The sequence below is a fragment of the Oryctolagus cuniculus genome, chromosome Y (assembly GCF_051225735.1).
Source record: "Oryctolagus cuniculus isolate XC-2025 breed Fujian yellow rabbit chromosome Y, ASM5122573v1, whole genome shotgun sequence".
Taxonomy (NCBI): domain Eukaryota; kingdom Metazoa; phylum Chordata; class Mammalia; order Lagomorpha; family Leporidae; genus Oryctolagus; species Oryctolagus cuniculus.
The window spans coordinates 3,047,934-3,070,416 of record NC_142889.1 but is presented as its reverse complement, the minus strand read 5'-3'; the positions used below and the strand labels follow the sequence as shown (position 1 = coordinate 3,070,416).

The following is a 22,483-nucleotide window of genomic DNA, read 5'->3' as shown; positions in this document are numbered from 1 at the left end:
GGCAGAAGACAGGGTCTGGGCTCCTACTGCGCGTTCCTCCTCCCAGACAAGGGCAGGCAGGGCCAAGCTACAGGACGAGGTTCTGGCGGACGGACAGGCGGGTACGCGCCCGCTCAGGGGCTGCCAGGGACGTGCGGGACCCAGACCCGAAGCTGCCCCGTCCGGTCCGTGCTGGACATGGGCGGGACGACTGCCGCGTGGTGCGCGCAGACGTCACTTCCCGCGTCCAGTCAGGAGCCGCGAGGGGCGTGGCTCGAGGCGGTTCCTTTCCACACCATTTCCGCCCCGAGCCGCAGAAACAGGGCGACACAACCACTCAGCATCTGATTGGCAACGGAGTCTGAGACCGCGTGAAGCCAATGGCTGCCCGACCTGTCACTCAGACGAGCCCAGCCGCAGAGCGCCCTGCCGCTGAGGCTTTGGGGAGTTGTAGTCTCCCCGGTCCACCCTGTCCAAGCAGAGGGTGGCTGGGCAATGTGAAACCAGGAAATATGGCCCACAGATGATAACAGGAAAATGATAGCTCAGGTCAGGAAAATTAGGCCTCACAGCTTTTTTTTTTTTTTTTTTGAAAGAAAAGAAAGCTTTCTCAGCTCTTACATATAGAATTTCCGCCCCGAGCAGACGCCTCCGAAACAGGAAGCACACACCCACCCCGCGTCTGAGCGGTCCGGAGTCAGAGACCGGGGAAGCCATTGGGTGGGCTACCTGTCACTCAGGCCAGTACAGCCCACACGTAGAGCGTCGCCGCCGCCGCTGAGGCTTCGGGGAGTTGTAGTCTCCCCGCCCCTCTCTGTGCAAGCCGAGCGTGGCTGGACAATGTGAAACCAGGGAATATGGCCCACAGATGATAAAAGAAAAATGATAACTTAGGTCAGGAAAATTAGATCATAGAGCTTTTATTTTCAAGAAAAGAGAGAAGGCTAGCGCCGCGGCTCACTAGGCTAATCCTCCGCCTTGCGGCGCCGGCACACCGGGTTCTAGTCCCGATCGGGCCGCCGGATTCTGTCCCGGTGGCCCCTCTTCCAGGCCAGCTCTCTGCTGTGGCCCGGGAGTGCAGTGGAGGATGGCCCAAGTGTTGGGCCCTGCACCCCATGGGAGACCAGGTTAAGCACCTGGCTCCTGCCATCGCATCAGCACTGTGCACTGCCACAGCGCCCCACCGCAGCGGCCATTGGAGGGTGAACCAACGGCAAAAGAAAGACCTTTCTCTGTCTCTCTCTCTCACTGTCCACGCTGCCTGTCAAAAAAATAAAAGGCGGCGCCGCGGCTCACTAGGCTAATCCTCCGCCTAGCGGCGCTGGCACCCGGGTTCTAGTCCCGGTCGGGGCGCCGGATTCTGTCCCGGTTGCCCCTCTTCCAGGCCAGCTCTCTGCTGTGGCCCGGGAGTGCAGTGGAGGATGGCCCAAGTTCCTGGGCCCTGCACCCCATGGGAGACCAGGAAAAGCACCTGGCTCCTGCCATCGGATCAGCGCGGTGCGCCGGCCGCAGCAGCCATTGGAGGGTGAACCAACGGCAAAGGAAGACCTTTCTCTCTGTCTCTCTCTCACTGTCCACTCTGCCTTCAAAAAATAAAATAAAATAAAATAGAATTAAAAAAATAAAATAAAATAAAAATAAGAAAAGAGAGAAGTGAGCTGGGTTCAAGACCATGTCCGCCCCGAGTCGCAGAAACAGGACGCACATACCAACCCGGCCTGTGATTGGCCCCCGGGTCTGAGACAGGGGGAAGCCATTGGCTGCCTGACGTGTCACCCAGGTGAGTCCAGCCCAGACGGAGGGCGAGGTCGGCGGCGAGGCTTCCGGGAGTTGTAGTCTCCCCGCTCCGCCCTGTCCAAGCATAGGGCGGCTGGACAATGTGAAATCAGGAAATATGGCCCACAGGTGACAGACGAAAAATGATCATTTAGGTCAGGAAAATTAGGCCTCAGAGCTTTTTTTCAAAGAAGAGAAAGAAGACAGCTGGGTTGAAACACGGTTCCTTTCCACACCATTTCCGACCCGAGCAGACGCCTCCGAAACAGGAAGCACACACACACCCCACGTCTGAGTGGTCCGGAGTCTGAGACCGGGGAAGCCATTGGGTCGGCTACCTGTCACTCAGGCCAGTACAGCCCACACGTAGAGCGTCGCCGCCGCCGCTGAGGCTTCGGGGAGGTGGAAGTCTCCCCGCCCCGCTCTGTGCAAGCCGAGCGTGGCTGGACAATGTGAAACCAGGGAATATGGCCCACAGATGATAAAAGAAAAATGATAACTTAGGTCAGGAAAATTAGATCATAGAGCCTTTTTTTTTTTTTTCCAAGAAAGGGAGAGATCTGTGTTGAAACGGGGTTCCTTTCAAGACCATGTCTGCACCGAGTCGCAGAAACAGGACGCACACACCAACCCGGCCTGTGATTGGCCCCCGGGTCTGAGACAGGGGGAAGCCATTGGCTGCCCGACGTGTCACCCAGGCGAGTCCAGCCCAGACGCAAAGCGACGCTCTCGCTGAGCTGTTTGGGAGTTGTAGTCTTCCCGCTCCTCCCTGTCCAAGCCTACTGTGGCTGGACGGTGTGAAACCAGGACATATGGCCCACAGATGATAGAAGCAAAATGATAATTTCGGTCAGCAAAATTAGATCAAGGAGCTTTTTTTTTTAAAAGAAAAGAGAGGAGAGAGCTGTGTGGAATCGCGGTTCAACACCACTTCCGCCCCGAGCCGCTGAAACAGGAAGCACACGCCCGCCCAGCGTCTGATTGGTCCCCGCGTCTGAGACGGGGGGAGCCATTGGCTGTGAACTCGTCATTCTGCGCCCAGAACCCCACCCCCTGAGGCTCCACTGCCTGCTCTCGACTGCACGGGGAACCTGTCAGTCTGCCGCCAGGACCCCACCCCCTTAGCTCCCCTGCCTGCCCCTGATGGGACGGGGAACCTCTCGGTCTGCAGCCAGAAACCCACTGCCTTAGGATCCACTGAATGCCCCTGACTGGATGAGGAACCTGTTAGCTAGCATCTAGAACCCCCACTCGCCAGCTCCCCACATGCCCCTGACGGTACTTGGAACTGTCAGGCTGCGGCAGGAAACCAGGGTCCTTAGTTCCCCTGCCTGTCCATACTGGGCCGTCCATACTGTCAGTCTGCAGCCAGAACCCCCACCCTCTTAGGCTCCACTGAGTGCCCCTGACAGGACCGGACACCTGTCAGTCAGCACATAGAACCCCACCTTGTTAGTTCCCCAGCATGCCCCTGAGAGGACTGTGATCTCGTCAGTCTGTGGCCAGAACCCCACATCCTCAGCTCCCCTGCCTGCCCCTGATGGGACCAGGAAACCTCAGTCTGTTCAGAACTCCACCCCCTTAGCTCCCCTGCCTATCCATTCACGACCAGGAACCGGTCAGTCTGCCACCATAACCCCACCCCCTTAAGCTCCACTGAGTACCCCTGACTGGACAGGGAACCTGTCAGTCTGCAGCCAGAACCCCACACCCTTTGCTCCCTCGCGGGTCCACTGACTGAACCAGAAATCTGTCAGTTTGCTATCAAAACCCAGCCCCTTAGCTCTCCTGACGCCCCTAACGGCACCCGGAACCTGCCAGTCTCCCGCCAGAACCCCACCTCCTGGGCTCCCCTGCCCGCCCCTGACTGGCACAGGAACCTGTCAGTCTGCCACCAGAACTGCACCTGCTTAGCTCCCCTGCCTGCCCCCGAGGAGAATGGGAACCTGTTGGTCTGCGGCCAGAAACCCACCTCTTGGTTCCCTGCCTGCCCCTGACTGGACAGGGGAACTGTCGGTCTGCAGCCCAAACCCCACACCATGAGCTCCCTCGCCTGCCCATGACAGGACCAGGAACCTGTCAGACTGTGACCAGAACCACACCTCCTTAGGCTCCCCTGCCTGTCCCTGACTGGACCAGGAACCTGTCAGTCTGCAGCCAAAGCCCCACCCAGCTTGGCTCCACTGAGTGCTCTTGACAGGACCGGGAACCTGTCAGTCTGTGGCCAGAACCCCACGTCCTTAGCTGCCCGCCCGCCTTTGATAGACCTGGAACCTGTAGTCTGCAGAAAGAACCTCACCACCGTGCCTCCCTGTCCTACTCCACACGCACATGGAACCTGTAAGTCTGCCGCCAGAACCCCACATCCTTAGCTCCTTTGGCTGCCCCTGATGGGACCAGGAGCCTGTCAGTCTGCATGCAGACTTCATGTCCTTCGCTCCCCTTATTGCCCCTGACTGGACCAGGAACCTGTCAGTGTGCAGCCAAACCCCACATCCTTAGCTCCACTGCCTACCCCTGTTGGAAATGGAACCCGTGAGTCTGTGGCCAGAACCCCACCCACTTTGGCTCCCCTGCCTGCCCTTGACGGGACTGGGAACCTGTCAGTTGCGGCCAGAACCCCATGTCCTTAGCTGCCCTTCCTGCCCCTGACTGGACCGGGAACCTGTCAGTGTGCAGCCAGAACCCCACATCCTTAGCTCCACTGCCTGCCTCTGTTGGACCCAGTACCTGTAAGTCTGCGGCTAGAAGCCCAGCTCCTGGGCTCATTTCCCGCCCCAGATGGACCCGGAATGTGTCAGTCTGCCACTAGAACCCTAACTTCTTTGCTCCCCTGACTTGCCCCTAACTGGAGCAGGAACCTTTCAGTCTGCAGCCAGAACCCCACCCTCTAGTCTCTGCTGAGTGCTCCTGACAGGACCGGGCACCAGTCAGTCTGCGGCCAAAACTCCACCCCCTTAGCTCCCTTGCCTGACCATACTGGACCAGGAATCTGTCAGTCTGTGGCCAGAACCACACGTAGCTAACTCCCCTTCCTGGCGTCACTGGACCGAAACGTGTCACTCTGAGGCCAGAACCACCCTCCTTGGCTCCCCTGACTGCAACTGATGGGACCGGGAACCCATCAGTCTGCAGCCAGAACCCCAACCTTGAGGCTCCAGTGAGTCCCCCTGATGGGACTGGGATCCTTTCAGTCTGCGGACAGAACTCCACCCCTTAGCTCCCAGGCCTGCCCCTGACTAGACCAGGAACCTGTCAGTCTGTGGCCAGAACCCCACCTCCTTGGCTCCTCTGACTGTCCCTGACTGGACTGGGAACCTGTCAGTCTGTGGCCAGAACCCCACCTCCTTGGCTCCTCTGACTGTCCCTGACTGGACCAGGAACCTGGCAGTCTGTGGCCAGAACTCCACTCCTTAGCTCCCCTGCCTGCCCCTGACTGGACCTGGAATCTGTCAGTCAGTCTGCGGAAGGAACCCCATGTCCTTAGCTCCCTGCCTACTCCTGATGGGACCAGAGACCTGTCGTCATTCTGTGGCCAGAACCCCACCTCCGTAGGCTACGCTGCCCGCCCCTTACTGGACCAGGAACTTGTGAGTCTGCAGCCAGAACCCCACCCCATCAGCACCCCTCCCTACCCTTGATGGACCTGCAACTGTCACCAGTGGCCAGAACCCCGCTTCCTTAGGCTCCCCGGCCTACCTGTGACGGGACTCGGAACCTGTCAGTCTCGACCAGAGCCTAACCTGCGTGGCTCCCCTGACTTTCCCTGAGGGGGCCAGGAACCTGTCACTCTGTAGCCAGAACCCCACCTCATTGGGCTGCCCTGACAGCAACGGGAACCTGTCAGCCTGTGGCCAGATCCCCATGTCCTCAGCTCCCCTGCCTGCCCCTGATAGACCTGAACCTGTCAGTCTGTGGCCAGAACCAACCTCCTTGGCTCCCCTGACTGCCCGCGATGGGACCAGGAACCTGTCATGCTGCTGCCAGAACCTTAGCCAGAACGCCTTAGCTTCCCTGCCTGGCCATATGGACCGGGAACCTGTCCATGTGCGGCCAGAACCCCACATGCTTAGCTCCCCGGCTTGTCCCTGACTAGACAGGGAACTTGTATGTCTGTGGCAGGAACACCATACTCTTACACTACCCTGCCTGCCCCTGACTGGAACCAGAGCCTGTCATTCTGCGGCCAGAACCCCACCTCCTTGGCTCCCCTGACTGCCTCTTTCTGGCCTGAGAACCGGACAGTCTCGGACTACAACCCCACCTCTTGGATCCCCTGCCGGCCCTTGATGGAACTGGGAACCTGTCAGTCTGGGGCCAGAACCCCACCTCCTTGTCTCCCCTGCCTGCCGCTGATGGGACTGGTAGCTTGCCAGTCTAGGGCCAGAAACGCCGTCTTTGGCTCCCCTGCCTGCCCCTGACAGGACCGGGAACCTGTCAGTCTGCGGCAGGAACCCCAAGTCCTTAGCTCTCCTGCCTGCCCCTGACTGACCCAGAACCTGTCACTCTGCGACAGTTCCTGATCCAGTCAGGGGCACTCAGTGGATCCTAAGGGAGTGGTTTCTCCGCCATATCTGAATGTGAAAGTCCAGCTGGGTGCAGAAACTAGGGAAGAACAGACAGTGCACACATCTGGTCAGATGGCAAGTGTGTGACATTCAAGATGGTTTACAAAGTGGCCCACAACAGGTGATCTCTCCCTACCTCTTCATGTAGCGTGCCTTCAGACACTAACACCTGGCTCACAACTTGAAGTCTATAAAGGACGGAGACCCTCAGCTATCACTGAGTGGCTCAGAGGACACTGCATGGCTTGTGCTCAATCACTTGTGTCCCTGTTCAAAGCACAGTTTATGAAAATAATCATACAAGCCGGCGCCGCGGCTCACCAGGCTAATCCTCCACCTGCGACGCCAGCACACCGGGTTTTAGTCCCGGTCAGGGCACCGGATTCTGTCCCGGTTGCCCCTCTTCCAGGCCAGCTCTCTGCTGTGGCCCGGGAGTGCAGTGGAGGATGGCCCAAGTGCCTGGGCCCTGCACCCCATGGGAGACCAGGAGAAGTACCTGGCCCCTGCCATTGCATCAGCGCGGTGCGCCGGCCGCGGCGGCCATTGGAGGGTGAACCAACGGCAAAGGAAGACCTTTCTCTCTGTCTCTCTGTCTCTCACTGTCCACTCCTGCCTGTCAAAAAAAAAAAAAAAGAGGCTATCAGCAAAAACCAAGACTCGTTCAAGGTGGTGAAGACCGCGCGTACGTTTCGGGAGTCTTATTTCAAGTTTTAATTCTTCTGCCAACACACTCATGGTAATCCCAGGCTAGTTGCTCTCGTTTCTGAATCGACGTGTCACCCACTGCGCCTCCCTCGTCTGGGCACTTCATCACTCACTCACTGAAGTTGCTGTTCAGAGTGTCCGCTGTGTCCTGTTCTCTCCTGCTCTAAAGTCACTGAGGAGACAGTACTGACGACGAAGCTGCAAACCCTTTCAAGAAGCAAACGTGTCTATACACGACCATGTTTTCAAGGCATTTCCGATGGATCTGACTGCCTGTCAAAAAAAAAATAAAAAAAAAATAACTGAGATATTGGGGGTCTTGGTATTAGAAGATGAGCAAACTTTGTAGTTATGAATCTGCCTTGTCCAACGTGCTCTACACGCCACGTTGATGACCCTCCTCTCCCTGAGAGAAGAGCCAGCCTGAGCCATGGAGTGAGTGGAGCAGAAAACCAGGTTAAAGGATTACACAACGCAGAACCGGTCAAGTCGGTTTTTCCCATCGAGAGACAGAAACTAGAGTGACCTCCCTGGAGCTCTCAAGGTCACGTCTGGGTGCCTGGGCACGAAAAAAGCTAAAAAAATCCAGGTTCTGGAACATTCTAGGACATTCTAGAATGTTCCGGGATCCCTAGAATTTTTCCGAGGTGTTCTAGAATGTACCAGAACATCACCAAGTGAGTCTGGGGGGATTCTGGGATACGGGTCTGAGTAGAAGTTTCCCGGCTGGGTGTGACGGGTGTCCTGGTGCCGGCCTGGCCCTGCGGACATTGACGTGACATCCCGCGCCCACCGGGGCTGCGGAAACTTCCAGCACGTCGGCAGAGGGTCTCAGACCCCCCAGGACGCTCGCTGGGTTCTCTGGAACATACTGGAACATTCTACAACATTTCAAGACCCCAAAGACACTCACCAAGCGGTCCAGGGCATCCTACGAACATTCTAGAAAATTCTACGTCATCCGCCAGTATTCCGGAACACTCCAAGACCAGGCGCTCTAGAATACTCTAAGGCCCCGAGGACGTGCGCGGGGCTCTCTGGACGTGTTCTGGAACATTCTGGAACATTCCACAGAATTCCTCGCGATTCCAAGGACATTCCCTGGGCATTCTAGAACATTCTGGAATCCTGGAAACACCCACCAGGGGTTCTGGAAAATTCCAAGGCCCAAGAACGCACGACAGACTCTCCCAGAATTCCCTGGGAGCACTGACCGTTCCGGAACGTCCCTGGTGTCCACCAGGATGTTTGCACAACCTTCGGCCCGCCAACTCCTCCCCCAGCCCTGGCAATAAATAGACGCCGGGTCCCCGCCGGCTCAGACGACAACGAAGACGATGGTGATGAAGATGACGGTGACGAAGGCTCTCCTCCTCGCCCTCACGGTGGGCGTGGCCTGTGCGGACATCGACCCTGCCCAGGTATCATAAATTTGCATCATTAGTTCCCAGTATTAATTCTCGTCATGAATTCATATCATTTCTTCACATCATTACTTCGCATCACTAATTCGCATCACTACTTTGCGTTGTTTCTTCAGCCGTATCATTAATGCGCGTCATTTCTTCACCTCCCTGAAAGGAGCGGCCGAGAGCCGCCATAAAATGGCCTTAATAAAACAGTCCTGGGAAATGGGGAGTAAACTAAGTTCACAGAGAAAGCAGATAGCTACTAGCCAGAGATAAGGGCTACTAGCCAGAGATAAGGGCGACAGAACATCCTGGTATGCACATAAGCCCCCTCCCCTGTGCTTGTTCAAGCTTAACAAAGAAACCGCGAGACACGTAGGGCACGTAGCCACCCCTTTCTGCTCTTCAAGGACCCCCTCCCCTTGTCCAAGCTTAGACACGTAGGGCACGTAGCCCCGGTTTCTGTTCTCTCCTCCTCCTCGACGACCTCCTCCCCTTGTAGTTACCCAATAAACTTACGCCACCCTATGGTATGTTAATTTTGTGGTTTTGCCCCTTAAAAGCTGTGTGAGATAGCTGCTCGGGGCTCCTCTCGCTTGCTTGCTGCTTGCAGCAGTAGGGGGCCCATTTGCGCAAATGAAATAAAAATTACCTCCTGCTCTATTGCATCGTCTGGTCTGGAGTCTGTGTTTCTGGGGTCGTCACAAGAGGACACCGCTTTTGGGGTCCTACACTCCCCAGCTCTCCGGGCCCTGGCGCACCTCCGCCATGGCCTCCGACAACCTGGAAATGATCCTGGAGGATGGGCCACTCCGGATGCTGTTCCGCGAGATGGAGTGCAACGAGGACTGCAACGCCCTGAACGTCTTCTTCTATGTCAAGTGAGGGGCGGGGCCAGGGGAGACAAGCCGAGGCCAGAGACAGAGAGCCAGGGGGGAGCAATTGAGCCCACAGAGCGGGGAAGACAGGCGCCGCCAAGCCCAAGCGATCCCAGAGAGAGAGACAGAGCAGGCCAGGGCGACCAGCCGAGCCCAGAGAGAGAGATAGCAGACAGGAGTAGTTGAGCCCAGAGTCAGAGAGCATGTGGGCTAGAGGGGAGTAATGGAGCTGAGAGTGAGCAGACAGGAGTAGTTGAGCCCAGAGACAAAGAGCAAGCTAGGGGGGACCAGCCGAGCCCAGGGAGAGTGAGCAGACAGGAGTAGTTGAGCCCAGAGTCAGAGAGCATGTGGGCTAGAGGGGAGTAATGGAGCTGAGAGTGAGCAGACAGGACCAGCCGATCCCAGAGTCAAAGAGCAGGCCATGGTGGACCAGCCGAGCCCAGAGAAAGAGTAGACAGGAGCAGTTGAGCCCAGAGTCAGAGAGCAGGTGGGCTAGAGGGGAGTAATGGAGCTAAGAGTGAGCAGACAGGACCAGCCGATCCCAGAGTCAAAGAGCAGGCCATGGTGGACCAGGCGAGCCCAGAGGGAGAGCAGACAGGAGCAGTTGAGCCCACAGCGAGCGGCCATGTTCCCGGTCTCTCCTTCAGGAAGAACGAGGTATGCACCCCGCACACGGTTGTGGCCCAGAAGAACGCAGACGGCATCTACACCACTGACTGTGAGTACAGAGCATTTCGGAAAGTTCCAGACAATTCCAGACGACCCCAGGGAATGTCCGGTGTGTTCCAGAATGTTCGAGAATGTTCCCAGAAATGTTCCAGGATGCTGCAAATGTCCCAGAATGCTCCAGTTCCTCAATGTTCTAGAATGTTCCAGAATGCGCTAGAATGTCCCAGCATGCCCCGGCACATCCAGAACACCCACCTCTCTCCCTACAGTCGAGGGCCAGACCTCCTTCCAGTTCCACGTATTGGATCCCGCTAGGCTCTTCGTCTTCATCAATAACATGGGGTCCAGCGGCACCACCAGCCGCCTCAGCTTCCTTGTGGGTGAGCCCCCCTCACACACACATGTACACTGCCGGTGCCCGCTAGGGATACGCACCACGACCCGAGAGTCTGAGCCCGACTGTATACAGGGAAAGGGGGGATACAGTCGGTGCCCACTGGATAAAGCGAGTGTATACAGTCAGTGCCCACTAGACATGGTGGGCATATACAGTCGGTGCCCACTAACGCTAGCATATACAGTTGGCGCTCGCTAGATGGGGTGAGCGTATACAGCCACTAAAGTGAGTGTATGCAGTAGGCTCACACTAAAGCAAGCGTACTCAGTCGGCACCCACTCTTGCCACAGTCAAATTGAGAGTCATAAATGACGACCGGCTGGAGGACTACGCGAGGCTCACGGAGCAGAATGGGATCCCGCGGAAGTACATCCGGCGTGTGGGCGACACAGGTGAGGCCTTGGCGGCTTCCGGGCTGACTCGGCGCTGACTCGGCGCTGACTCGGCTTTCCTCTCTCTCCAACAGACACCTGTCCACCCTGAGGACGCCTCCCTTGGAGAAGGTGCCAGAACGTTCTAGACCATTCCAGAACCGCCCCTCCTGCACAATGATTCCTCCCCTGATCGCCTCACCATCTCCTCCCACCTGCGAACGCGCTAGTATGCTCCGGAACATTCTAGAGCATTCTGGATTGATCCAAGATGGTCTGGATTGTTCCAGAATTTCTAGAAAGCTTCGGAACATTCTAGAATCGGCCGTCCCCAGCTTTCTCTGCTTCCTGTTCATGGAATAAACTCATCCCAGGCACAGTCCCAGTCGTTTATTTTAAACGATTTTTATTGTTCCGTCAAAAGACAGAGCGAGCTGGTGGAGGAACCCAGGGGCTACCTCCGGGTCTCCCTGCACTGTCAGTCACCGTTCACTGACAAGGGGGTGGGCTCTGTCATCTGGTGGCTGTCAATCAGCCCTGAGTGACACTGGGGGGATTTCTCCCCGACTCCACTGGCAGCCAGTCACACTCCACCAGGATCCCAGGGCCACATCCGGGTCCCCATGGCCACATCCGGGTCTCCAGGGCAATATCCGGCTCCCCAGGGCTCCACTCATGTCCGCAGTGACACATCCAGGTCCCCAGGGGCACATCCTGGTCCCCAGGGCCACATCCAGGTCTAAGTGCTCCATCCAGGTCTCTGGGCTCCATCTGGGTCCCTAAGGGCTCCATCCGGGTCTCTGGGCTCCATCTGGGACTCCTGGCTCCATCCGAGTCTCTGGGCTCCATACAGGATTCTGGGCTCCATCGGGGTCTCTGGTCTCCATCTGTATCTCTGGGCTCCATCTGGGTCCCTAAGGAAACATCCTGGTCCCTAAGGCTCCATCCGGGTCTCTGTGCTCCTTCAGGGTCACTAAGGCTACATCCGGGTCCTTAAGGTTTCTTCCGAGTCCTTAAGGCTCCATCCAGGTCTCTGGGCTCCATCCAGGTCTCTGGACCACATCCGGGTCTCTGGGCTCCATCCGGGTTTCGGGGCTCCAACAGTGTCCCTAAGGCTGCATCCAGTCTCTGGGCTCCATCCGAGTCTCTGGGCTCCACCCCGATCTCCAGGGCCACATCCAGGTCCCCAGGGCCACATCCGGGTCTCCAGGGCCACATCCGGTTCCCCAGGGCTCCATCCGGGTCTCCAGGGCCACACCAGGGTCTCCAGGGCCACACCAGGGTCTCCAGGGCCACATCCGGATCTCCAGGGCTCCCTCCAGGGCCATATCTGGGTCCCAGGGCTCCACCCAGGGTCTCTGGGCTCTCTCCAGGTCTCTGAGCTACATCCGGGTCCCTAAGGCTCCATCCTGGTCTCTGGGCTCCATCCTGGTCTCGGGGCTCTGCCCGAGTCTCTGGGCTCCATTCGGGTCCCTAAGGCTCCATCCGCATCCCTAAGGCTCCATGCGGGTCTTTGGGCTCCATCCAGGTCCCTAAGGATCCAACCGGGACTCCTGGCTCCATCTGAGTCTCTGGGCTCCATACGGGTCTCTGGGCTCCATCCTGGTCTCGGGGCTCTGCCCGAGTCTCTGGGCTCCATCTGGGTCCCTAAGGCTCCATCCGCATCCCTAAGGCTCCATGCGGGTCTCTGGGCTCCATCCAGGTCCTTAAGGCTCCATCTGAGTCTCTGGGCTCCATTAGAGTCTCTGGGCTCCATCCGGGTCTTTGGGCTCCATCCAGGTCCCTAAGGATCGATCCGGGACTCCTGGCTCCATCCAAGTCTCTGGGCTCTTACAGGTCTCTGGGCTCCATCCAGGTCTCTGGGCTCCATCCATATCTCTGGGCTCCATCTGGGTCCCTAAGGATCCATCCGGGACTCCTGGCTCCATCCGAGTCTCTGGGCTCCATCCAATTCCCTAAGACTCCATCCAAGTCCCTAAGGATCCATCCGGGTCTCTGGGCTCCATCCAGGTCTCTGGGCTCCATCCAAGTCTCTGGGCTCCATCTGGGTTCCTAAGGCTCCATCCGGGTCCCTAAGGCTCCATCCAGTTCCCTAAGGCTCTTCCGAGACTCTGGGCTCCATCTGGGTCCATAAGGCTCCATCTGGGTCCATAAGGCTCCATCCGGGTCTTTGGGCTCAATGTGAGTCTGTGGGGTCCATCCGGGTCTCTGGGCTCCATCCATATCTCTGAGCTCCATCTGGGTCCCTAGGGCTCCATCCTGGTCTCTGGGCTCCATCCGGGTCTCTGGGCTCCATCCGGGTCCCTAAGGCTCCATCCGGATCTCTGGGCTCCATCTGGGTCTCTGGGCTCCACCTGGGTCTCTGGGCTCCATCCAGGTCCCTAAGACTCCATCGGGGTCCCTAAGGCTCCATCCGGGTCTCTGGGCTCCATCCGAGTCCTTAAGGCTCTATCCGGTCTCTTGGCTTAATCCGAGTCTCTGGGCTCCATCCGGGTCTCTGAGCTCCATCCGGGTCTCCAGGGCCACATCGGGTCTCCCAGGGCTCCACATACGGGACCCAGGGCCACATCCGGTTCCCCAAGGGACATATCGGGGTCCCCAGGGCCACATCCAGGTGTCTCGGGCCATTACCGGTTCTCCAGGGCCACATCCGGGTCTAGGGCCACATCCAGGTCTCCAGGGCTCCATCCAGGTCTCCAGGAACATCTGGGTCTCCAGGGCCACATCAGCATGATCAGGGCCACATCCGGGTCTCTAGGGCTCTCTCCAGGGCCACATCCAGGTCTCCATCACTACATCCGGCTCTCTATGGCGCCATCCAGGTCTCCGGGGTCACATCCGGATCTCCAGGGCCACATACGGGCTCCCAGGGCCACATCCGGGTCCTTAGAGTCACATGGGGGTCTCCAGGGCCACACCCGGGTCTCTAGGGCCACATCTGGGTCTCCCAGGGCTCCATCCGGGTCCCCCAGGTCCACATCCGGGTTGCCAAGGCCACATCGGGGTCTCCCAGGGCTCCATCCAGGTCCACATCAGGTCCCCAGGGCCACATCCAGTTCTCCCAGGGCCACATTCGGGTCCCCACGTCCACACCCGGGTCCCAGGGCCACATCCAGGTCCCTAGGGCCATATCCGGGTCTCCAGGGCTCCATCCAGGTCTCTAAGGCTTTATCCAAGTCTCTGGGTTCCATCAGAGTCTCTGGGCTCCATCCGTATCTCTGAGCTCCATCCAGGTTCCTAAGACTCCATCCGGGTCTCTGGGCTCCATCCGAGCCCCTAATGCTCTATCTCAATCTCTGGGCTCCATCCAAGTCTCTGGGCTCCATCCGGATTCCTAAGGCTCCATCAGGTCTCTCAGCTCCATCTGGGTCCCTAAGGCTCCATCCAGATATCTGGGCTCTATCAGGTCTCTGGGCTCCATCCGGGTTCCTAAGGCTCCATCCAAGTCTCTGGGCTCCATCCAGGTCCCTAAGACTCCATCAAGGTCCCTAAGGCTCCATCCGGGTCTCTGGGCTCCATCCGGGTCTCCGTGCTCCATCCGGGTCCCTAATGCTCCATCGGGGTCCCTAAGGCTCCATCCGGGTCTCTGGGTTCCATCCGAGTCCCTAAGATTCCATCCGGGTCCCTAAGGCTCCATCCAGTCCCTAAGCCTCCATCCGGGTCTCTGGGCTCCCTCCAAGTCTCTGGGCTCCCTCCAAGTCTCTGGGCTCCATCTGAGCCATAAGGCTCTATCTCACTCTCTGGACACCATCCGAGTCTCTGGACTCCATAGATATCTCGGCTCCATCCGGGTCTCTGGGCTCCATCCAAGTCTCTGGGCTCCATCTGGATCTCTGGGCTCCATCCAGGTTCCTAAGGCTCCATCCAGGTCTCTGAGCTCCATCCGGGTCTCTGGGCTCCATCCAGGTCTCTGGGCTCCATCTGGATCTCTGGGCTCCATCCAGGTTCCTAAGGCTCCATCCAGGTCTCTGGGTTCCATCCGAGTCTCTGGGCTCCATCCGGAACCCTAAGACTCCATCGGGGTCCCTAAGGCTCCATCGGGGTCCCTAAGGCTCCATCCGGGTCTCTGGGCTCCATCCGGGTCTCTGGGCTCCATCCAGGTCTCTGGGCTCCATCAGGGTCCCTAAGGCTCCATCCGGGTCTCTGGGCTCCATCCTGGTCTCTGGGCTCCTTCTGGGTCCCTAATGCTCCATCGGGGTCCCTAAGGCTCCATCCGAGTCTCTAGGTTCCATCCGAGTCCCTAAGATTCCATCCGGGTCCCTAAGGCTCCATCCAGTCCCTAAGCCTCCATCCGGGTCTCTGGGCTCCATCCGGGTCTCTGGGCTCCATCCGAGCCATAAGGCTCTATCTCACTCTCTGGACACCATTCGAGTCTCTGGGCTCCATCCATATCTCTGGGCTCCATCTGGATCTCTGGGCTCCATCCAGGTTCCTAAGGCTCCATCCAGGTCTCTGGGCTCCATCCGGGTCTCTGGGCTCCATCCAGGTCTCTGGGCTCCATCCAGGTCTCTGGGCTCCATCCAGGTCTCTGGGCTCCATCCAGGTTCCTAAGGCTCCATCCAAGTCTATGGGCTCCATCTGGATCTCTGGGCTCCATCCAGGTTCCTAAGGCTCCATCCAGGTCTCTGGGCTCCATCCGAGTCTCTGGGCTCCATCCGGATCCCTAAGACTCCATCGGGGTCCCTAAGGCTCCATCCGGGTCTCTGGGCTCCATCCGGGTCTCTGGGCTCCATCCGGGTCTCTGGGCTCCATCCAGGTCTCTGGGCTCCATCAGGGTCCCTAAGGCTCCATCCGGGTCTCTGGGCTCCATCCTGGTCTCTGGGCTCCTTCTGAGTCCCTAATGCTCCATCGGGGTCCCTAAGGCTCCATCCGAGTCTCTGGGTTCCATCCGAGTCCCTAAGATTCCATCCGGGTCCCTAAGGCTCCATCCAGTCCCTAAGCCTCCATCCGGGTTTCTGGGCTCCATCCGGGTCTCTGGGCTCCATCCGAGCCATAAGGCTCTATCTCACTCTCTGGACACCATTCGAGTCTCTGGGCTCCATCCATATCTCTGGGCTCCATCCGGGTCTCTGGGCTCCATCCGAGCCCCTAAGGCTCTATCTCACTCTCTGGGCTCCATCCATGTCTCTAGGCACCATCCGGATCTCTGGGCTTCACCCAGGTTCCAGGGCCACATCCGGGTCTCCAGGGCCACATCCGGATGCTCAGGGCCACATCCAGGTCTCTAGGGTTCTCTCCATGGCCACATCTGGGTCTCCAGGGCACCATCCGGGTCTCCAGGGTCACTCTGGGTCTCCAGGGCCAAATACGGGATCCCAGGGCCACATCCGGGTCCCCAGAGTCACATGGGGCTCTCTAGGGCCACACCCGGGTCTCTAGGGCCACATCTGGGTCCCTAGGGCCACTTCCGTGCCTCCAGGTCCACATCCGGGTCTCCAGAGCCACATCCGGGTCTCCATTGCTACATCCGGGTCTCGCAGGGCTCCATCCGGGTCCCCCAGGTCCACATCCCAAGTCCACATCCTGGTCTCCCAGGGCTCCATCCAGGTCCACATAAGGTCTCCAAGGCCACATCTGGTTCTCCCAGGGCCACATCCGGGTTCCCAGGTCGACACCCGGGTCCCAGGGCCACATCCAGGTCCCTAGGGCCACATCCGGGTCTTCAGGGCCGCAACCGGCTCTCCAGGGACACATCTCGATCCCCCAGGGCCACATCCAGGTCTCCAGGGCTCACTCAAGGGCCACATCTTGGTCCCAGGGCTCCACCCAGGTCTCCAGGGCCACATCCGGGACTCCACGGCCACATCCGGGTCTCCAGGACCACATCCGGGTCTCCCAGGGCTTCACCGGGTCCCCAGGTCACATCTGGGTCCCCAGGGCTACATCGGGGTCCCCAGGGCTCCTTTAGTGTCTCCAGGGCCACATCCGGGTCTCCTGGGCCACATCCGGATCTCAAGGGCTACATCGGGGTCTCCAGGGCCACATCCGGGTCTCCAGGGCCACATCCAGGTCTTCGGGGCTCCCTCCAGGGCCACTTCTGTGTCCCAAGGCTCCACCCGGTTCTCCAGGGGCACATCCGGGTCCCCAGGGCCACATCCAGGTCTCCCAGGGCTCCACTCGGTTCCCCAGGTCCACACCTGAGTCTCCAGTGCCCCATTGGGTCTTCAGGGCCACATCCAGGTCTCCGGGGCCACATCCGGGTCTCCAGGGCCACATCCGGGTCCCCAGGGCCACATCCGGGTCTCCAGGGACACATCCGGGTCCCCAGGGCCACATCCGGGTCTCCAGGGACACATCCGGGTCCCCAGGGCCACATCCGGGTCTCCAGGGACACATCCGGGTCCCCAGGGCCACATCTGGGTCTCCCAGGGCTCCACCTGGGTCTCCCAGGGACACATCCAGGTCTCCCAGGACTCCACCTGGGTCCCCAGGGCCACATCCGCGTACCCAGGGCCCCACCCAGGTTTCCAGGGCCACACCCAGGTCTCCAGGTCCACACCCTGGTCTCCAGTGCCCCATTGGGTCCTCAGGGTCACATCCAGGTCTCCAGGGCCACATCCGGGTCCCTAGGGCCATATCTGGGTACCCAGGGCCACATCCCAGTGTCCAGAGCCACATCCAGGTCTCCCAGGGTCACATCAGGGTGTCTAGCGCCACATCCGGATCTCCAGGGCTACATCCAGGTCTCCAGGGCCACATCCGGATCTCCAGGGCCACATCCAGGTCTCCAGGGCGACATCTGGGTCTCATGGGCCACATCCGGGTCTGCAGAGCCACTTCCGCGTCTCCAGGGCCAATTCTGGGTCTCTAGGTCCACATCCGGGTTTCTAGGGACACATCTGGGTCTCCAGAGCTCCATGCAGGGCCCCACCCCGGTCTCCAGGGCCACATTGGGGTCTCCAGGGCCACATTGTGGTATCCCAGGGCCACATCCAGGTCTCCAGGGCCACAACCGGATTTCAAGGGCCACACGCAGGTCTTCAGGGCCACATGCGGGTCCGCAGGACCACATCCGTGTGCCCAGGGCCACATCCGTGTGCCCAGGGCCACATCCAAGTCTCCAGGGCCACATCCAGGTCCACAAGGCCAATTCCGGGTCCCCAGGGCCAATTCCGGGTCTCCAGGGCCACTTCTGGGTCTCTAGGGCCACATCTGGGTCTTTAGGGCCAAATCCGATTCTTTAGGGCTACATCCTGGTCTCCAGGCCTCATCTGAGCCTCCAGGGCTCCCTCCAGGGCCACATCTGTGTCCCAGGGCTCCACCCGAGTCTCCAGGGCCACATCCGGGTCTCTAGGGCCACATCTGTGTCTCCAGGGCTCCATTCGGGTCTTCAGGGCACATCCGGGTCTCTAGGGCCACATCCAGTTTCCAGGCACATCCAGGTCTCCAAGGCTCCCTCCAGGGCCACATCTGTTTCTCAGGGCTCCACCTGGGTCTCCAGGGCCACATTCGGGTCTACAGGGCCACATCCAGGTCCCCAGGGCCACATCTGTTTCCCCTGGACCACATCCGGGTTTCCAAGACCACATCTGGGACCCAGGGCTCCGTCAGGGTCTCCAGGGCCACATACGGGTCTCTAGGTCCACCTCCGGGTCTCCAGGACTCCTTCCAGGGCCCCAACCTTGCCTCCAGGGCCACACCCGGGTCTCCAGGGCCATACCTAGATCCCCAAGGCCACATCCGTATCCCCAGGGCCACATCCGGGTATCCAGGGCGACATGCAGGTCTCCCAGGTTCATATCCAGGTGTCTAGGGCCACATCCAGGACTCCAGGGCCACATCCAGGTCCCCAGGGCCACATCTGGGTCTCCCAGGGACACATCCAGGTCCCCCAGGGCCACATCCAGGACTCCAGAGCCACATCCAGGTCCCCAGGGCCACATCTGGGTCTCCCAGGGACACATCCAGGTCCCCAGGGCCACATCCAGGTCTCCAAGGCTCCCTCCAGGGCCACATCTGTTTCTCAGGGCTCCACCTGGGTCTCCAGGGCCACATTCGGGTCTCCAGGGCCACATCCGGGTCCCCAGGGCCACATCCAGGTCTCCAGGGACACATCCAGGTCTCCAGGGCCACATCCAGGTCTCCAAGGGGCACATCCAGGTCTCCAGGGCCACATCCGGATCTCCAGGGCCACATCCAGGTCTCCAGGGCGACATCTGGGTCTCATGGGCCACATCCGGGTCTGCAGAGCCACTTCCGGGTCTCCAGGACCAATTCTGGGTCTCTAGGTCCACATCCGGGTTTCTAGGGACACATCTGGGTCTCCAGAGCTCCATGCAGGGCCCCACCCCGGTCTCCAGGGCCACATTGGGGTCTCCAGGGCCACATTGTGGTATCCCAGGGCCACATCCAGGTCTCCAGGGCCACAACCGGATTTCAAGGGCCACACGCAGGTCTTCAGGGCCACATGCGGGTCCGCAGGACCACATCCGTGTGCCCAGGGCCACATCCGTGTGCCCAGGGCCACATCCAAGTCTCCAGGGCCACATCCAGGTCCACAAGGCCAATTCCGGGTCCCCAGGGCCAATTCCGGGTCTCCAGGGCCACTTCTGGGTCTCTAGGGCCACATCTGGGTCTTTAGGGCCAAATCCGATTCTTTAGGGCTACATCCTGGTCTCCAGGCCTCATCTGAGCCTCCAGGGCTCCCTCCAGGGCCACATCTGTGTCCCAGGGCTCCACCCGAGTCTCCAGGGCCACATCCGGGTCTCTAGGGCCACATCTGTGTCTCCAGGGCTCCATTCGGGTCTTCAGGGCACATCCGGGTCTCTAGGGCCACATCCAGTTTCCAGGCACATCCAGGTCTCCAAGGCTCCCTCCAGGGCCACATCTGTTTCTCAGGGCTCCACCTGGGTCTCCAGGGCCACATTCGGGTCTACAGGGCCACATCCAGGTCCCCAGGGCCACATCTGTTTCCCCTGGACCACATCCGGGTTTCCAAGACCACATCTGGGACCCAGGGCTCCGTCAGGGTCTCCAGGGCCACATACGGGTCTCTAGGTCCACCTCCGGGTCTCCAGGACTCCTTCCAGGGCCCCAACCTTGCCTCCAGGGCCACACCCGGGTCTCCAGGGCCATACCTAGATCCCCAAGGCCACATCCGTATCCCCAGGGCCACATCCGGGTATCCAGGGCGACATGCAGGTCTCCCAGGTTCATATCCAGGTGTCTAGGGCCACATCCAGGACTCCAGGGCCACATCCAGGTCCCCAGGGCCACATCTGGGTCTCCCAGGGACACATCCAGGTCCCCCAGGGCCACATCCAGGACTCCAGAGCCACATCCAGGTCCCCAGGGCCACATCTGGGTCTCCCAGGGACACATCCAGGTCCCCAGGGCCACATCCAGGTCTCCAAGGCTCCCTCCAGGGCCACATCTGTTTCTCAGGGCTCCACCTGGGTCTCCAGGGCCACATTCGGGTCTCCAGGGCCACATCCGGGTCCCCAGGGCCACATCCAGGTCTCCAGGGACACATCCAGGTCTCCAGGACCACATCCAGGTCTCCAAGGGGCACATCCAGGTCTCCAGGGCCACATCCAGGTCTCCAGGGCGACATCTGGGTCTCATGGGCCACATCCGGTTCTGCAGAGCCACTTCCGGGTCTCCAGGGCCAATTCTGGGTCTCTAGGTCCACATCCGGGTTTCTAGGGACACATCTGGGTCTCCAGAGCTCCATGCAGGGCCCCACCCCGGTCTCCAGGGCCACATTGGGGTCTCCAGGGCCACATTGTGGTATCCCAGGGCCACATCCAGGTCTCCAGGGCCACAACCGGATTTCAAGGGCCACACGCAGGTCTTCAGGGCCACATGCGGGTCCGCAGGACCACATCCGTGTGCCCAGGGCCACATCCGTGTGCCCAGGGCCACATCCAAGTCTCCAGGGCCACATCCAGGTCCACAAGGCCAATTCCGGGTCCCCAGGGCCAATTCCGGGTCTCCAGGGCCACTTCTGGGTCTCTAGGGCCACATCTGGGTCTTTAGGGCCAAATCCGATTCTTTAGGGCTACATCCTGGTCTCCAGGCCTCATCTGAGCCTCCAGGGCTCCCTCCAGGGCCACATCTGTGTCCCAGGGCTCCACCCGAGTCTCCAGGGCCACATCCGGGTCTCTAGGGCCACATCTGTGTCTCCAGGGCTCCATTCGGGTCTTCAGGGCACATCCGGGTCTCTAGGGCCACATCCAGTTTCCAGGCACATCCAGGTCTCCAAGGCTCCCTCCAGGGCCACATCTGTTTCTCAGGGCTCCACCTGGGTCTCCAGGGCCACATTCGGGTCTACAGGGCCACATCCGGGTCCCCAGGGCCACATCTGTTTCCCCTGGACCACATCCGGGTTTCCAAGACCACATCTGGGACCCAGGGCTCCGTCAGGGTCTCCAGGGCCACATACGGGTCTCTAGGTCCACCTCCGGGTCTCCAGGACTCCTTCCAGGGCCCCAACCTTGCCTCCAGGGCCACACCCGGGTCTCCAGGGCCATACCTAGATCCCCAAGGCCACATCCGTATCCCCAGGGCCACATCCGGGTATCCAGGGCGACATGCAGGTCTCCCAGGTTCATATCCAGGTGTCTAGGGCCACATCCAGGACTCCAGGGCCACATCCAGGTCCCCAGGGCCACATCTGGGTCTCCCAGGGACACATCCAGGTCCCCCAGGGCCACATCCAGGACTCCAGAGCCACATCCAGGTCCCCAGGGCCACATCTGGGTCTCCCAGGGACACATCCAGGTCCCCAGGGCCACATCCAGGTCTCCAAGGCTCCCTCCAGGGCCACATCTGTTTCTCAGGGCTCCACCTGGGTCTCCAGGGCCACATTCGGGTCTCCAGGGCCACATCCGGGTCCCCAGGGACACATCCAGGTCTCCAGGGACACATCCAGGTCTCCAGGGCCACATCCAGGTCTCCAAGGGGCACATCCAGGTCTCCAGGGCCACATCCGGATCTCCAGGGCCACATCCAGGTCTCCAGGGCGACATCTGGGTCTCATGGGCCACATCCGGGTCTGCAGAGCCACTTCCGGGTCTCCAGGGCCAATTCTGGGTCTCTAGGTCCACATCCGGGTTTCTAGGGACACATCTGGGTCTCCAGAGCTCCATGCAGGGCCCCACCCCGGTCTCCAGGGCCACATTGGGGTCTCCAGGGCCACATTGTGGTATCCCAGGGCCACATCCAGGTCTCCAGGGCCACAACCGGATTTCAAGGGCCACACGCAGGTCTTCAGGGCCACATGCGGGTCCGCAGGACCACATCCGTGTGCCCAGGGCCACATCCGTGTGCCCAGGGCCACATCCAAGTCTCCAGGGCCACATCCAGGTCCACAAGGCCAATTCCGGGTCCCCAGGGCCAATTCCGGGTCTCCAGGGCCACTTCTGGGTCTCTAGGGCCACATCTGGGTCTTTAGGGCCAAATCCGATTCTTTAGGGCTACATCCTGGTCTCCAGGCCTCATCTGAGCCTCCAGGGCTCCCTCCAGGGCCACATCTGTGTCCCAGGGCTCCACCCGAGTCTCCAGGGCCACATCCGGGTCTCTAGGGCCACATCTGTGTCTCCAGGGCTCCATTCGGGTCTTCAGGGCACATCCGGGTCTCTAGGGCCACATCCAGTTTCCAGGCACATCCAGGTCTCCAAGGCTCCCTCCAGGGCCACATCTGTTTCTCAGGGCTCCACCTGGGTCTCCAGGGCCACATTCGGGTCTACAGGGCCACATCCGGGTCCCCAGGGCCACATCTGTTTCCCCT

General features: G+C 59.9%; 1 protein-coding gene across 1 annotated transcript in view; it reads right to left on the bottom strand.

The window, feature by feature from the left end:
• Positions 1 to 22,483, bottom strand: part of LOC149119113 (heat shock transcription factor, Y-linked-like) — a 186,261-nt gene that overhangs the window by 106,956 nt on the left and 56,822 nt on the right. The gene's annotated exons all lie outside the window — the stretch shown is intronic.